The sequence below is a fragment of the Pongo pygmaeus genome, chromosome 9 (assembly GCF_028885625.2).
Source record: "Pongo pygmaeus isolate AG05252 chromosome 9, NHGRI_mPonPyg2-v2.0_pri, whole genome shotgun sequence".
Taxonomy (NCBI): Eukaryota; Metazoa; Chordata; class Mammalia; order Primates; family Hominidae; genus Pongo; species Pongo pygmaeus.
The window spans coordinates 31,410,690-31,427,500 of NC_072382.2; the positions used below are offsets into that span (position 1 = coordinate 31,410,690).

General features: G+C 40.5%; 1 long non-coding RNA gene across 1 annotated transcript in view; it reads right to left on the reverse strand.

Moving 5' to 3' along the window:
- Positions 1-3,038: 3,038 nt before the first annotated feature.
- Positions 3,039-16,811, reverse strand: part of LOC134740244 (uncharacterized) — a 17,512-nt gene continuing 3,739 nt past the window's right edge. The window contains exons 2-3 of the long non-coding RNA XR_010127562.1: positions 4,409-4,524; positions 3,039-3,640 (exon numbers count right to left, since the gene is read on the reverse strand). This is a non-coding gene — a long non-coding RNA (uncharacterized LOC134740244). The remainder of the gene's footprint in view (positions 3,641-4,408; positions 4,525-16,811) is intronic.

Here is a 16,811-nt window from a genome sequence, read left to right on the forward strand (position 1 = left end):
CAAAGGTAATGGGGGCCAAAATTCTGTCTACCACAGATACAAACATGGAAAAACAAAACTGGCTTCTGGAAGGGACTGAAGAACCCTAAAGACAAGTCTAGTCTCCCAAGAATAAAAAAGCAACTACCATTTTGATTTTGGAGATAAGCCCTACCTTCTCTCTTTTTAGATGTTCATCAGCTTTTCAATGGAATCTGAAATTTAAAAATTTGTTATAAATTCTTATGAAGACATAATCTGAAATTTTACATTAAACTGGTTAAAGGTAACCAGGATCTAATAATTTGTCAAAGAGGATGAATATGGGATGCTTTTCTTGACTGCCTGAAACTCTTCTTAATCCAGAGCTTCTCTAAGTGTGGCCAGATGGTGGCTTGGAAATACCCATTCGGCCAGGCACGGTGGTTCACGCCTGTAATCCCAGCACTTTGGGAGCCCGAGGCAAGCAGATCACGAGGTCAGATCGAGACCATCCTGGCTAACATGGTGAAACCCTGTCTCTACTAAAAATACAAAAAAAAATTAACTGGACATGGTGGCGGGCACCTGTAGTCCCAGCTACTCGGGAGGCTGAGGCAGGAGAACGGCGTCAACCTGGGAGGCAGAGCTTGCAGTGAGCCGAGATTGTGCCACTGCACTCCAGCCTGGGCGACAGAGCAAGACTCTGTCAAAAAAAAAAAAAAAGCCCATTCATAGGGGCACCCAATGAATAAGAATTGCTAGAATGAAACTGGAGTCTGTGTTTCTAACACACACTCCAGGTGACCTTTTAAGCCCCCAAAGTTTGACTCCCACAGCTCTCTTCTTTCCCTTGTATTACAGCAAAATGCAATCATCCCAAGTACCCAAAAGAGGTCTCAGACCATTGCCTTAGAGAAATGCGAGGAGAGCTAACAATTTCTAGCTCATGAGGATGGCCTGTTGACTTCCGTGTTAAGTCAACGGATACCCCAAACCCTGGAGATGAGGACAGGAGAGTGGAGAGGCGAGGGAGTTAACATGGACAAGTGAGTGCATGTTATGTGCAGGGAAGCAGGTTTTCTACTCACAGATGACACAGGCATGTGAATGGATACACACTATGAATTTCTCCTAGGCTAGCCCGTCTGACTTCATAGATAGGGCTCTTCCCTTCTCCTGACAGTAAGGAGAGATTTTTCTGTCCATCTCCTCTGAACTCTTGCCTCATCTCAGGAAGCGAAGCCAAGCCCTGAGGCAGCTTCGACCTCAGGAATGTCACAGACACAGGTGTTTCTGGATTTACTGAACTCTTGCCTTGAAGCCAAAACAGCTGGGCTTACCCATTTATCCTGCTCCTTTTCTGCCCACTTTTCCCATTCATCTCTGACCCAAGGCTTGTGGTAAAGCACATCAGCGTAGACTTGGGTGCAGGTAACAGCTGCCTGGAGGTGCCTGGGCATGTGTAAATTCAGGGCTGTCACCTCATTCCTCATTTAGGCAGCTAGCCAGCACCTGAGGGATTTTTCTGGATCTGCCAAGCACACATCTGAAGCTGAGAGCAGAGAGAGGGTAGGGGAGCAGGGAGGCAGCTGGGTGTTGAGGAAAGAAGGCTTTGAAAGCAACAGGACCTAGACTTTGAACCCACACCTGCCACTTCCCGTATGACAATGGGCAAGTCACTTACCCTTCAAGGGCCTAATTTTTTATCTTTAAAAGAGGGGCCTTTGACCTATTTCTTGCAGGTTTGTGTTGAGGATTAAGAGAAATGCTGTGAAAGTGTTTGTTAAAATGATTGTCACATAGTAAGCCTTCTTTTTTGTTAGGGTCTTTTCTCCAATATTAAAAGCTTGCTTTGGCAAGTTACTTCTCCTCAGTGCCTCAGTTTCTTCATTTGTAAAGCAGGGACAATCATAGTATCTCACGGGGTAGTTGTGAGGCTTAAATGAGTTAATATATGCAAAGCTCTTTAGAACAGTGCCAACACATTGAAAGTTTTCAAGATGCATGAATTTTTAATTATATGCCTACTTACGTTCACAACTCCTTTGGGGTCATAGGGGATGTTATGGAGAAGGCTGGAAACCTGAGAATCCAAGATAGGCCCAGTCTCTTTACAGCTGAAAAAGCAACTACCTGTCTTGATTCAGGCTGCTATAACAAAGTGCCATTGTGTTAGTCCATTTTGCATTTCTATAGAGGAATACCTGAGACTGGGTAATTTATAAAGGAAAGAGGCTTATTTGGCTCACAATTCTGCAGGCTATACAAGCATGGCACCCACATCTGCTTGGCTCCTGGTAAGACCTCAGAAAGCTTACAATTGTGATGAAAGGCAAAGAGGGAGCAGGTGTATCACATGGCGAGAGAGAGAGAGGAGGTCCCAGTCTCTCTCTCGTTTTTTTTTTAAACAACCAGAGAGATCGTATGTGAACTTATTATTGTGGGGAGGGCATCAAGATATTCATGAGGGATCCATGCCCATGACTCAAATACCTCCCACTGGACCCACCTTCAACATTGGAGGTCACATTTCAGCATGAGATTTGGAAGGGACAAACATGCAAACTATATCAGCCGTAAACTGGGTGGTTTAGAAACAATAAAAATTTATTTCTTGCAGTTCCAGAGGCTGCAAGTCCAAGCTCTGGGCTCCAGCATGGTCAGTTCTAGTGAGGGTCCTCTTCCTGATTGCAGAGTGCCCACTTCTCCTTGTATCTCCACATGGCAGAAAGAGGGAGGGCAAGAAAGTTCTCTAGGGTCCCCTTTACAAGGGCACTCATCCCATTCATGAGGGCTCCACCCTTATGACCTAATTACCTTCCAAACGACCCACCTCCAAATACCATCACATTGTGAATTCAATTTTAACTTCTGAGTGTTAGGGGGACACCAATATTCAGTCCATCCCACTGCCCTTCTGATTTTTCAGACAAGTTCTCCTTTTTTGTCTGGAATAGAAAGAGCCTTTTCTTGCAGAGAAGGCCCAGCTAACTCCCTTCTTTTACGACATAAGTTCAAGTGTGCAGACAAATTATATTAATTATCTACTGCTACATAATAGATTACCCCAAAACATAGTGGTTGAAACCAAACTTTTATTATCTGTGGATTTCTGTGGGTCAGAAGTCTGGGAACACTTCAGTTGAATGGCTCACTCAGGCTCTCTCATGCGGTCGCAGCTAAGGTTTTGGCTGCAGCTGCAGTCCTCTGAAGGCTTGGTGGGGTAAGGGAGCTGTTCCTGAGATGGTCACTCATTTGTCATTTGGCAGGAGGTCTCGGTTCCTAACCATGGGCATCGCTTCTTAGGCTATTGGAATGTCCTTACAAAGTGGAAGCTGGCTTCCCACAGAGCAAGATGGAAGAGGGACGGAGATGGAAGCTGCATTATCTTTGTCTTTTATGATGTAGCCTCAAAATTAACACATCATTTCTGCAATTTCTACTCATTGGAAGCTAGTCATTAGGACCAGCCCACATTCAAGAAGAAGCGTTGTCAAAGAATTTGAGGTCATATTTAAAACATCCTTATATTTAAAATACCAATAACGATAGATATTAAATACATGGCAGATTAGGGAAGGAGGTTGATTTCCAAATAAGCCAGGGTCTTTGTTCTCTGTCCTTCTAATTCAGAGTGTCTTCGTTCAATGTTCTTTTTTCTCTGTCCAGCTGACCCTTCCTGGAAAGAGATTTGAAATTTCCAGTTTCCAACAATGTTGAAAACAGGCCCGGAAATGGAAGGAAGAGAAAATCGTTATGGCTCATACCACAAACTCTTATTGAATGCCTTCATTATGCTGCGTCCTACTTGGGCATTAGAAGTAAAGCGAAGAGTAACACAAATCTCTGCTCTTGGGGTACATGCTGTCTAGTGGAGAGAGTAATAAAGAGAACATAAGAATAAAATAGGATAAGGTGGTCTTTACCTCACCCCCTATTTTCCATGTCTGTATCCTTTTCTTTCCCAGAAATTATCACAAATAGGATTTTCTCAGGGATTTGTTTGTTTTACTTATTTATTAGTGTTTCTTCCCACTATATTCCTAGGACCTAGCCCAGTGGCTGCTGTATGGAAACACTCAGTAAATACTTGTGAATGAATAACTGTGATGAGGTAAGCACAGTGAACTATGGCAGCAAGCAGGAGGGATGCCCAACTCAACCTTGAAGGAGGCTTTCCTGGAGGAAGCAATCTTGTGTTGAGATTTGAGGTGAGAATTGGAGTTAGCAGGGTGGAGCAAGGGCATGTTGTTCCCACCCTCCAGGTACAGCATTCCAAGCTGAAAGAGAGTCCAGTGCATCCAAGGGGCTGCAAAGACTTCCATATGCTGGAGGAGAGAAGCAGGGGTTGGCGGAGGGTGGGGTTAGGAGAGTGGAGGGAGGATTACAGAGGGAGGAGTGAAAGATAAGGGAAAGATACAGCAGGATCAGGTTATTAAGAACTTACCAGCAGGGCACAGTGGCTCATCCCTGTAATCCCAGCACTTTGGGAGGCTGAAGCAGAAGGAATACTTGAGCCCAGGATTTCAAGACCAGCCTGGGCACCATAGCCAGACACCATCTCTAAAAAAAATAAAATAAAAAATTAGCCAGGCATAGTGAGACGGGAAGATTGCGTGAGCTCAGGAGTCAAGGCTGCCATGAGCTGTGTTTCTGCCATTGTATTCCAGCCAGGTGACATAGTGAGACCCTGTCTCAAAACAAAAAACAAAAACTTGTGAGAAAATCTGAGGAATAGAAACTTCATCATAAAAACAATGGGGAACTATTGAAGGTAATGAAGTAAGGCAGGGGTCCCCAACCCCAGGGCCATGGGCCGGTACTGGTATAACAGGAGGTGAGTGGCAGGGGAGTGAGCATTACTGCCTGAGCTCCACCTACTAATGCTGCAGCTGATCTGACAGATTCTTACAGGAGCGTGAACCCTATCGCGAACTGCGCATTCGAGGGATCTAGGTTGTGTGCTCTCTATGAGAATCTAATGCCTGATGATTTGTGGTGGAACAGTTTCATCCCAAAACCATCCCCCCACCATTCATGGAAAAACTGGCTTCCACGAAACTGGTCCCTGATGCCAAAAAGATTGGGGGCGACTGAAGTAGGGGAATGACAAGGCCAGGTATCAAAGTCTTTGAAGTTCTAGCAAGGATGTGAAGGGCCACCCCAGGTTCCCCTCTAAGGTTTGAGAATGGGGGTTATATATGCCCCAAGAGCTAGAATCCAGAAGGTAACACTGTAGAAGGTATTTCTGGACAATCTTTCTGTAGGGTGCACAACCTCCCAGACCCATCTCGTGGTGAGGAGCAAGTGTCCTACCATGGGGGCAGGTGCATGGTGCATCAGATGCCTCAGGCCATGAGGTCAGGTCTCACTAGGCCCCCACCCAGAGGCCCTCACAGCATGCAGAAAGTAAGCCCTGGCTCTTCCATGCTCCCTGGCTGCCTTTCAAAAGCAGAGTTGCTCCTCGAACCTAATTATTATACTAGAGCTTAGAGACTATGAGTCGGAAAACACATTTTTTCTACAACATAAGAAAATGTGCTGCTTCCTAGGTGCCCTCCTCCCCACCGAACTTATTTGTGGAATGTGCAGAATAACAGAAAAGCAGTTTTCTCTTGGAGGTATATGGAAAATGGTTTGTTTGCTTAGAAGAAAATCATAACTTGTTGTCTTTTTTCCCCCAGAGGAAAATTAAAACTCTCACACATTTAATCTTTTCAATCCTTTGTTCGTCTTGTACTTTTGAATCAAAACGTAGGCACGGGGAAAGTTAGTGCTTGTTGATGAAGAGGAAATCTTAGTTGAAGGGTTAGATCTACTGGCAGAACTATAGGGATTCTGAACTCAAATTACCCATCCAGGGTCTCCAAGGCAAGAATGTGGTCATTGGGCCACAAAGCCAAATGACACATATTTCACAGGAGAGAAGATGGTGTTGATTATATATGGTGTGTTTAGCTTGCAGGGTGATTGGAGTGGGGGGACAGGCAGTAGATAAGGATAAAGTGTGAAAAATTCAAACAATCTCCAAAGCGAGCTCGAAATAATCCTTCCTTTGGAGACCTGGTCTTCCCAGTCAAGATGCAAACAAAAGAAAATGGCCTGTCTTTATTTGGTTCACTGGTCCAGAAAATGGGCCCTGGGAAGATAAGGCCGAACTGGGTGTTTGAGGTGAATACAAGGAGCCAGGAGGCCTTGTTGGGGATTTCTTTCACCCAAGAACTTCCTAAACCTGGAGCGTTCTCCTTGAAGAGGACACTGGAGCTGCCTGCTGCTGCTTTCTTTAAACAGACTCAGAAGTTCTTTTCTTGGTAACACGAGAAACTGTATGCAGGGCTTCAAGGACACATTCTGAATAATGATTTATGCTAAGTTGTTTAGCCTCCCCTCCCCACCAATAATTCTTCCAGAGAGCATTTAGCTGATTTGGAAAAAGTATATCAAATCCCCCAGAGAACAGTGTGTATCTTAACTGTGGATGAATGTAATTCTGATCATTATCTAAATGCTCAAAGCTTTACAAACTGAGTAACCCAAATGCACAGAAAACTGCTTGTCAGCTTCTGAAGAGGGGAGAAAGTTTGTTACCCCTGAGGGGAAGCTGAGAACGGATGGGGGAAATGAAGATTGATTCTCTGGACAGGCCATTTGAATAGCCTTTTGGGTATTTCCAGAAGTGAACTAAATTCATCACACCTTCCTCCTTAAAAAAACACCTTACTAAGCACCTAATATTTGCCAAGAGTTTTGCTAGTGCTTGTAAAGATTTACCAAAACCTGGCCAGTAAATCTTGAGCAAAGGAAACACATGTGCTAAGCTCCACATTCAATTTAGCTTTCTGCCAGGGACACTTTCTAAGTGGCAGCACAAGGAATTAAATCCCACAAGACGGCACTAGTTTCACTGGGTGGAGTCAGCAGAGTTCAGACTTCAGGCTGTGGAAGTGGCTGGAATTTCTTTTTTCTTTTTTTGAGATGGAGTCTCACTCTGTCACCCAGGCTGGAGTGCAGTGGCATGATCTTGGCTCACTGCAACCTCTGACTCCCTTGTTCAAGTGATTCTCCTGCCTCAGCCTCCTGAGAAGCTGGGATTACAGGCGCCCGCCACCAAGCCGAGCTAATTTTTGTATTTTTAGTAGAGATGGGGTTTCAACATGTTGGCTAGGATGGTCTTGATCTCCTGACCTCGTGATCTGCCCGCCTCGGCCTCCCAAAGGGCTGGGTTTACAGGTGTGAGCCACCGTGCCCAGCCAGTGGCTGGAATTTCAATAGCAGAATATCAAAAAAGAAAGAGCCAAACAGGGAAGATGCCCTAGAAGTCTGCCTATGGGTCCCCTTCAGTCTTTGGTCAAATACAAAGCTGCACATGTGCAACAGGACCCTGCATAGCCTAGCAGAGGGTACCTACTGAGGGTCTGTGCGCTGGCTGGAGATTCTTGAGGTTACACAGCAATGGCAGACATTGGATTTCTGGCCAATCATAGTTCAGCTCTATCACTGAACACTCTGGGCATTCAGTTGAGATCCCAGAAAGGCCAATCCTTAGAAACAGGACTGCTCTAGCCCTAGCCTATGGGCTATTCCTGGCCTACTTTAACAAAGCTTAGAAACAAGCCTCAACAGGATCAAGCTGAACCACAAATAAATTAAATGCTTGCCTTAGCAATACTCAACACCCTAAAGGAAAACAACATAATCCAAACTCAACATTGTAGCATTCATAAGGCCCAGCATTCAATAAAAAAATTACTAGACATACAAAGTGGTAAGAAAACGTGACCCACAACCCAGAGAATAAAGTCAGTAGAAATAGGACTAGAGATGCCACAGATATTGACAGTAGCAGACAAAGACTTTAAAACAGCCAGTAGAAATAAGTTCAAGAATTAAAAGGAAGGATGGACACATTAATATAGAAATCTCAATGGAGAAAGAGAAAACTTAAAAAGAGACAAGTGGAAATTACAGTACTAGAAAGCACACTTCATGAAATAAAAAATTCACTGTAATTTTTTCAATCTAATGCTTAACATTAGATTGAATAATGCATAAGAAAACATCAGTGAGCTTGAAAACAGGTCAACAGAAATTAAACTGCACAGAGAAAAAAAGCATTAAAAAATATAAAGACTCGGTGATCTGTGGGAAAACATCAAGCAGTATAATATATGTGTAAGTGGAGTCCCAAAAGAAGAGAGAAAAAAGTGAGACAGGAAAAAAAGTTGAAGTAATGGCCACTTTCCCCAAAATTTGATGAAAAAATGTCAACATACAAATCCAATAAATTCAATAAAACGTATTTAAGAGAAGCACAAAGAAAGCCACACCTAGGCATATCATAATCAAATTGCTAAAAACTGAAGATACAGAACATTTAAAATGTAGCCAGGGAAAAAAGACAGGTTACGAAAAAAGGAATAAGGAGAAATATTCCTATTTTTTTTATCAGACATAAAACTAGTCAGAAGATAATTGGTACCATCTTTGAAGTGATTAAATAAATAACAAACAAAACTATAATAAAAAAACCCCAGTCAACCCATAAATCTATATCCAGGAAAAAAGTAGTCTTAAAAAGTAGAATAAAGGCATTTCCAGATAAGCAAAAGCTGGATGAATCATTAACATACATGCATTTCAAGAAATGTTAAAGGAAGATCCTCCAGGCAGAAAGAAAATGATTCCGGATGATATCAGATCTGCATTAAAAAGACTACCAGAAATGGAAAATATGTGGGGCATAAATATAAAAGACATTTCTTCTTATTTCTTAGTTTCTTTAAAAAAACATTTGAGTGCTTAAACCAAAAATAGTAGCAAAGTATTGTGAGGTGTATAATCTGTGTACAAGCAAAAGTATGACAATTGCACAAAAGATGAGAGTGGGTAAATGAAAGTATATTGTTGTAAAGTTCTTACATTTATGTGAAGTGGCATAAAGTTAATTCAAGGTAGACAGTGATAAAATATGTTTCTTTTAATCCCCAAAGCACCCACTAAAAGTTAAAACAAAGAGGCATAGCTAAAAAGCTAACAGAGAAGATAGAATGAAATACTAGAAAACACCCAATTGATCCAAAAGAAGACAGGAAGAGGAAAATAAGAAACAAAGGACAAGGGGACAAAGAGAAAACAAATAGCAAGATGGTAGAATCAAACCCAATCAAATTACTGATTACATTCTATCTAGCTTGACTAAACCTTCCAATGAAAAGAGCAAGAGAGCTAGACTAGATTTTAAAAAGTAAAATTCAACTATATGATGTTTATAAGCACATGCTTTAAATATGAAGATACATACAACTTAAAAGTAAGAGAATAGAAAAGAGAACCATGTGTTGACTAATTGTAAAAACACAGGAGTGGCTATATTGCTATCAGACAAAGACAAGGAGAATTACCAGGGATAGAGAGTGACATTACATAATAAGAAAAGAATCACTTCATTGAGAAGACATGCAATTCCTGAACACTCGCTAACAAACTTCAATGTATATGAATGCAAAACTGATAGAATTGAAAGGAGAAATAGACAAATTAATAATAAGAGTTGAAGAGATTTACCCTCCTCTCTCAGTAATTGATAACAACATACAAACAAAAAAAAAATCAGAAAACATATAGAGGATTTGAATAACTCTAAACAAACATAACCTAATTGACCTTTTTTTGTTTTTGTTTTTTGGAGACAGAGTCTCGCTCTGTCACCCAGGCTGGACTGCAGTGGTGTGATCTCAGCTCACTGCAACCTCCACCTCCTGGGTTCAAGTGATTCTCCTGTGTCAGCCTCCCGAGTAGCTGGGACTGTAAGAGTGTACCACCAGCCCAGCTAATTTTTTTGTATTTTCAGTAGAGATGGGGTTTTGCCATGTTGCCCAGGCTGGTCTCGAACTCTCGAGCTCAGGTTATCTGCCCACCATGGCCTCCCAAAGTGCTAGGATTACAGGCGTGAACTACCACACCTGGCCTTCTAATTGGCATTTTATCAAACATTACTGAACAATTACAGAATACACATTATGTTCATGTGTACATTTATGTTTATGTACTTTATTTTCTATGTTTACATTTATGTACTTTATTCACCAAAATAGACCATAAATTGGGCCATCAAATGTGTCTCAGTATATTTCAAAGGACTGAAATAATAAAAAATATATTCTTTTTTTTTTTTTTTTTTTTTTTTGAGATGGAGTCTTGCTCTGTCGCCCAGGCTGGAGTGCAGTGGTGCCATCTCAGCTCACTGCAACCTCTGCATCCTGGGTTCAAGCAATTCTCTGCCTCAGCCTCCCAAGTAGCTGGGATTACAGGTGCCCACCACCATGCCTGGCTAATTTTTTGGTATTTTTAGTAGAGATGGGGTTTCACCATCCTGGCCAGGCTGGTCTTAAACTCCTGACCTCGTGATCCACCTGCGTCAGCCTCCCAAAGTGCTGGGATTACCGGCGTGAGCCACCGCACCCAGCCAAGAATATATTCTTTAATAACAACAGAATTAAAATAAAAATCAAGATAAAAAACTTTGGCAAATCCAAATATTTTGAAATTAAACCACATTGCAAAATAACCCATGAATCAAATAAGTCACAAGAAAACTTTTAAAATCTTTTGTCCTGATAAAACCATAGCATATCCAAATTTGTGAGATTTGGTTAATGAAGCATTTGGAGTAAAATTTATGGTCTTAAATGTTTATATCAGAGAAAAAGAAGGCTTACAGAAGTAAATCCATGCATTTGTGGTCAACTGATTTCCATCAAAGGTGCCAAGAACACGCAATGGAGAAAGGACAGTCTCTTCAATAAATGGTATTGGGAAAACTGGATATCCATAAACAGAAGAATGAAATTGAACCCTTATCTCGCACCATAGACAAAATATCAATACAAATGGATTAAAGACTTAAACATAAGACTCCAAATTGCAAATCTCCTCGGAGAAAATGGACAAAACTTCTTGACATTGGTCTGGGCAACATTTTTTTTGATATGTCCTGAAAAGCACAGGCAACAAAAGTAAAAATGGACAAATGAGATTGTATCAAACTGAAAAGCTTCTGCACAGCAAAGGAAACAATTGACAAAGCAAGGAGACAATCGGTGGAATGCAAGAAAGCATTTTGCAAACCATACAGCCTTTGAGGGGTTAATACCCCAAATATAAAAGGAACTCAAAAAGCTCAATAACAAGAAAACAAATAACCAGATTCAAAAATGGGCAAAGGACTTGAATAGATATTGTTCAAAAAAAGGCATACAAATGGTCAACAGGTACATGAAAAAATGTTCAGTATCAACAATCATCAGAGAAATGCAAATTAAAACCACAATGAGATATCACCTCACACCTGTGAGAATAGCTATTATCAAAAAGACAAAAGAAGGCCAGGTGTGGTGGCTCACTCCTGTAATCCCAGCACTTTAGGAGGCCGAGGAGGTGGATCACCTGAGATCCTGAGTTTGAGACCAGCCTGGCCAACATGGTGAAACCCTGTCTCTACTAAAAATACAAAAATTAGCCGGGTGTGGGGGTGCACGCCTGTAATCCCAGCTACTCAGGAGGCTGAGGCAGAAGAATCGCTTGAACCCGAGAGGCAGATGTTGCAGTGAGCTGAGATTGTGCCACTGCACTCCAGCCTGGGTGACAGAGCGAGACTCCATCTCACACACATACACACACACACACACAAAAGACAAAAGATAACAAGTGTTGGCAAGGATGTGGAGAAGAAGGAACCCTTGCACACTATTGGTGGGCATGTAAATTAGCACAGCCATTAAGAAAATCAGTATGGAGCTTTTCCAAAACATTCAAAATAGAACCACTATATGATCCAGCAATCTCACTTTTGGTTATATATCCAAAGGAATAGAGATATGGAAAGATATAAAAAGATAAATGCACCCGGCTGGGCGCGGTGGCTCACGCCTGTAATCCCAGCACTTTGGGAGGCCGAGGTGAGTGGATCACGAAGTCAGGAGATTGAGACTATCCTGGCTAACGCGGTGAAATCCTGACTCTACTAAATATACAAAAAATTACCCGGGTATGGTGGCGGGTGCCTGTAGTCCCAGCTACTTGGGAAGCTGAGGCAGGAGAATGGCGTGAACCCAGGAGGTGGAGCTTGCAGTGAGCAGAGATGTGCCACTGCACTGCAGTCTGGGTAACAGAGCGAGATTCTGTCTCAAAAACAAAAACAAAAAAACAAAAAAACAAACAAAACCTCACCCATGCTCGTTGCAGCATTATTCATAATAGCCAAGATACAGCCAAAGTGTTTATTGATGAATAAAATAAATATGGTGTATATGTATATATGCACACACAATCGAATACTATTCAGCTTTTAAAAAGAAAATCCTGTCATTTGTGACAACATGGGTAAATCTGGAGGATATAATGCTAAGTGAAATAAGCCAGACACAGAAAGACAACTACTCCATGATCTCACTTATTTGTGATACCTGAAAAAGTTGAACTCATAGAAGCAGAGTAGAATGGTGGTTACCAGGGGCTGGAGGGAATGGTGCTTGGGATGCCAAAATGTTGGTCAAAGAGTACAAAGTTTCAGTGAGACAGGATGAATAAGTTTTGGAGATCTTATTCTAGAGAAGTAGCCATAGTTTATAATCAGGTATTGTATACTTGAAAATTGCTAAAAGAATAGATCTTAAATGTTCTCACTACAAAAAAATAAGTATGTGAGATGATGGCTGTTAATTATCTTGAATTAATCACTTCTCAATGTGTACCTGAATCAACACATCACATTATACACCATAAATATATACAATTTTTATTTATCAATTATACCTTATTTAAGCTGGGGGAAAATTTTAAAAAGAAAAGAAGACTTAAAATCAATGATCTAAGTCTTCATCTTAAGAATCTAGGAAACAAATTATACCTCTAGTACATACAAGGAAAGAATAAAGAGTGTAAATCAGTGAAATAAAAAGTAGATTAGGAAATCAACAAAACCAAAGTTCATTCTTTGAAAGGAGTAATAAAATTGATAGACCTCTAGCTACACTGATCAAGAAAAAAAGAGAACACAAATTACAAATATCAAGAATGAAATATGAGAGACCACTGCAGGTTTCTACAGTTGTTAAAAGACAAATAAAAGACTATTTCTAACAATCTGATATCAATAAATTACAATATTTAGATAAAACTGACAAATTCTTTAAAAGACGCAAATTATGAAGCTCACAAAATATCAAGCATAAAATATGAATAACTCTATATCTGTTTAAAAAATTAAATTTATAATTAGAAGCCTTGCCACAGGAAAAATTCAGGGCCACATGACTTCACTGATAAATTCTATCAAACATTTAAGGAAGAAATAATGCCAATATCACACACACTTTTTCAGAAAATAGTAGAGAGGGAACACTTTCTGACTTATGAGGTGTGCATAACCCTAAATACTAAGGATATTACAAGAAAAGAATTATAGACCAATACCCCTCCTGGCCTAGATACAACATTTCTTAATTTAATACTAGAGAAATTGAATATTTTAGAAAGAGATAATTCATCATTACCAAATAGAGTGTATCCGAGTTATGTTAAGATTTAACTTTAGAAAGTTTGCACAATATTAGGTCAGTATGCAAAAATCAATTGCATTTATATGGCAGAGCAACAAACAGTTGGAAAATGAAATCAAAGACTCAATATGATTTACCATAGCATCCCCAAAATAAAATACTTAGGGACAAAGTTAATGAAATATATTTAAGGTCTCCATGTTAATAAGTGCAAAACTGAGAAATATTAAAGACCTTCATAAATAGATATTTCATGTTCAAGGGTGGAAAGATTCAACACTGTTAACATGTTAGTTCTCCCCAAATTATTCTACAGGAACATCACAGTTATCATAGAGCAGACCCTTTTTTTCCTAAGAAATTGACAAGCTGATTCTAAGATTAATATAGAAGTGTGAAGTCCTAGAACAGTTGCGTAATCTTGAAAAAGTACCTAGTTAGATGACTTATAAGCCACCTGAGTCCAAATCTTTCCTTTTTTTTGTTCTGTTTTGTTTTGTTTTGTTTTTTGAGACAGAGTCATGCTGTGTCCCCCAGGCTGGAGTGCAGTGGTGCGATCTCGGCTCACTGCAACCTCTGCCTCCTAGGTTCGAGTGATTTTCCTGCCTCAGTGTCCCGAATAGAAAGCTACAGTAATCAAGAGAGCATGATATTGGTGCAAAAGCAGATAAATTGATCAATGAAACAGATGACTAAATCCAGAAATAAATTTATATATGTGGAGTTTTAATTTGAGAGCTAAGGCAATTCAGTGGTGAAAGGAAAAACAAAATTAAGGTGCTAGAATAACTGGATATCCATGTGGGGAAAAAAAAAGACTCTTGATTTCACCTTATACCATATCCAAATATTAGTTCAATATAGATCATAGACCTAAATTAAAAACCTAAAACTATACAACTTCTAGAAGAAACATACAAAAATGTCATTCCTAGTTTGAGATAGACAACAGTTTCTTAGAAAAGACACAGAAGGGTCCGGCGCGGTGGCTCATTCCTGTAATCCCAGCACTTTGGGAGGCTGAGGCAGGCAGATCACGAGGGCAGGAGTTCGACACCAGCCTGGCCGTTGTGGCGAAACCCTGTCACTACTAAAAATATAAAAATTAGCCGGGCGTGGTGCACGCCTGTAGTTCCAGATACTTGGGAGGCTGAGGCAGGAGAATCGCTTGAACCCAGGAAGTGGAGGTTTCGGTGAGCTGAAATTGCGCCACTGCGCTCCAGCCTGGGTGACAAAGTGAGACTCTGTCTCAAATACACACACACACACACACACACACACACACACAAGACACTAGCCATAAAAGAAAAAAATTAATAAATGGGGTCTTATAAAAATAAAAACTTTGCTCTTTGAAGATATTTTTTAAAAAATCAGTAAGCAGCCCACACACTGAAAGAAAACATTTGCATATACATTCTGAGAATTCAAAATATATTAAGAACTTTTACAACTCAGCACTAAGAAGACAATCAAATATGAATAATTGCCAAAAGACTTGAACAGCCACTTCTCAAACAAAGGTATAGAAATAGCCAATAAGCACATGAAAAAGGTCTCAACAACATTAGTAATCAAAGTAAATTAAAACCATGATAAGGTACCATTATACCACCACCAGGATGACTACAATTAAAAAGTTTGACAATACCTAGTATTGGTAAAATTGTGGCATAAGTGGAACTCTCATACATTTCTGGTAAGTGTGTAAAATGGTGAACACACTTTGGAAATCTGTTATTGAAAGAAAAATCAATATTTTTCTATACTCTCACAACACTTCACTTCTGACATCAAATGTGTGGGCTTTCTCCACATCAACAAAAAATTCTTTACGTCTCCAAACACCCCCTGGGTGTCCCACAATTCACCTAAATTGTGGCATTATCTATTTAGGGCTGGCATCAGACTCCACAGATTAAGGGCTCAGTCCAACAAGACTGCCTCCACTTCAGTTGCCAATTGCAAGTCTCAGGTTGTCACCTGTACTTCTGATCAACTTGCTATACAAAGGAGAGGTTCACACAACCCAATCTCCTCCTCAGATTCTGACTCAAAATTTTTTTAGGACTCACAGAACTCAGGGAAATGCTTACTTACATTTATTGGTTATTATAGAGTATGATAAAGGATATCTGGAATGAATGAACAGCCAGATGAAGAGATGCGTAGAACTGGGGTCCAGAAGGGGCCTGAGAATAGGAGTTTTTGTCCCCATAAAGCAGAGTGTGCCACCCTCCTGGCACATGGATATGTTTAGCAACCTGGAGCTTTTGTACTCCATTTTTAGGGTTTTTTATAGAGGCTTCATGTAGGCATGACCAATTGTTAACTCAATTTTATCCTCCCTACCATCCAAGGAAGACGGGGGATGGACCTGAAAGTTTCAAGCCTCTCATCATGGCTTGGTGTGTTTCTGGTGACCAGTCCCCATTCTGAAGCTATCCAGGAGCCCCACCAAGAGTCACCTCGTTAGAATAAGAGATGCTCCTATCACTCAGGAAATTCCAAGGGAATTAGCAGATCTGTGTTGGGAACCAGTGTTAAAGACCAATTTTTTTTTTTTTTTTAAAGATGCTCCTAGCACTCCTATCTTTAATTGCAAGAGTTTTAGGAGCTCTGTGTCAGAAACCTGGGGGTAGAAACCAAACATAGTATTTTTTTATGATGCCACAGTTAGTTTCTTATAAAATTAGCTATGCATATACTCTATGACCCAGCATTTCCAATTTTCAGTATTTACCCAAGGGAAAGGAAAATACATATCTGAGCACAAAGACTTATGTGTGATGTGCATTGTAGCTTTGTTCATAATGGTCCCAAAGTGGAAATAATTCAAGTCTCTGTAATAGGAGAATGAATAAACAAACTTCAGCATATTCAGAGAAATGGAGTACTACTCAGCAATAAAGAACAGCAGACACACACTATGATCTCGAAAATGTGATGTGGAATGAAAGATGGAACCAAAGAATACATTTTGTATAATTCCATTTATAAAGAAGTCACAACAGTAGTTGCAAATCCACAACAGTAGTTGCTGAAGGCTGAGGGTAAAGATGGGGAAGAGAGAACTTTAGGGGTCGTGGAAATGCTCTAGGTCTTGTTCAGGGTGTGGGTTACAGAATATGCATCTGTTAGAACTTGTCAGACTTTACACTTAACGTCTGAGCATGCTCTCATAAACCAAAACAATGAACACGAAAACTAGCTTCATGGCTCAGGCTTTCATGTCAGATGGACCAAGTTTCAAGTTCTGACTCTGCCACATATTAGTGGGCTGACCTTGGG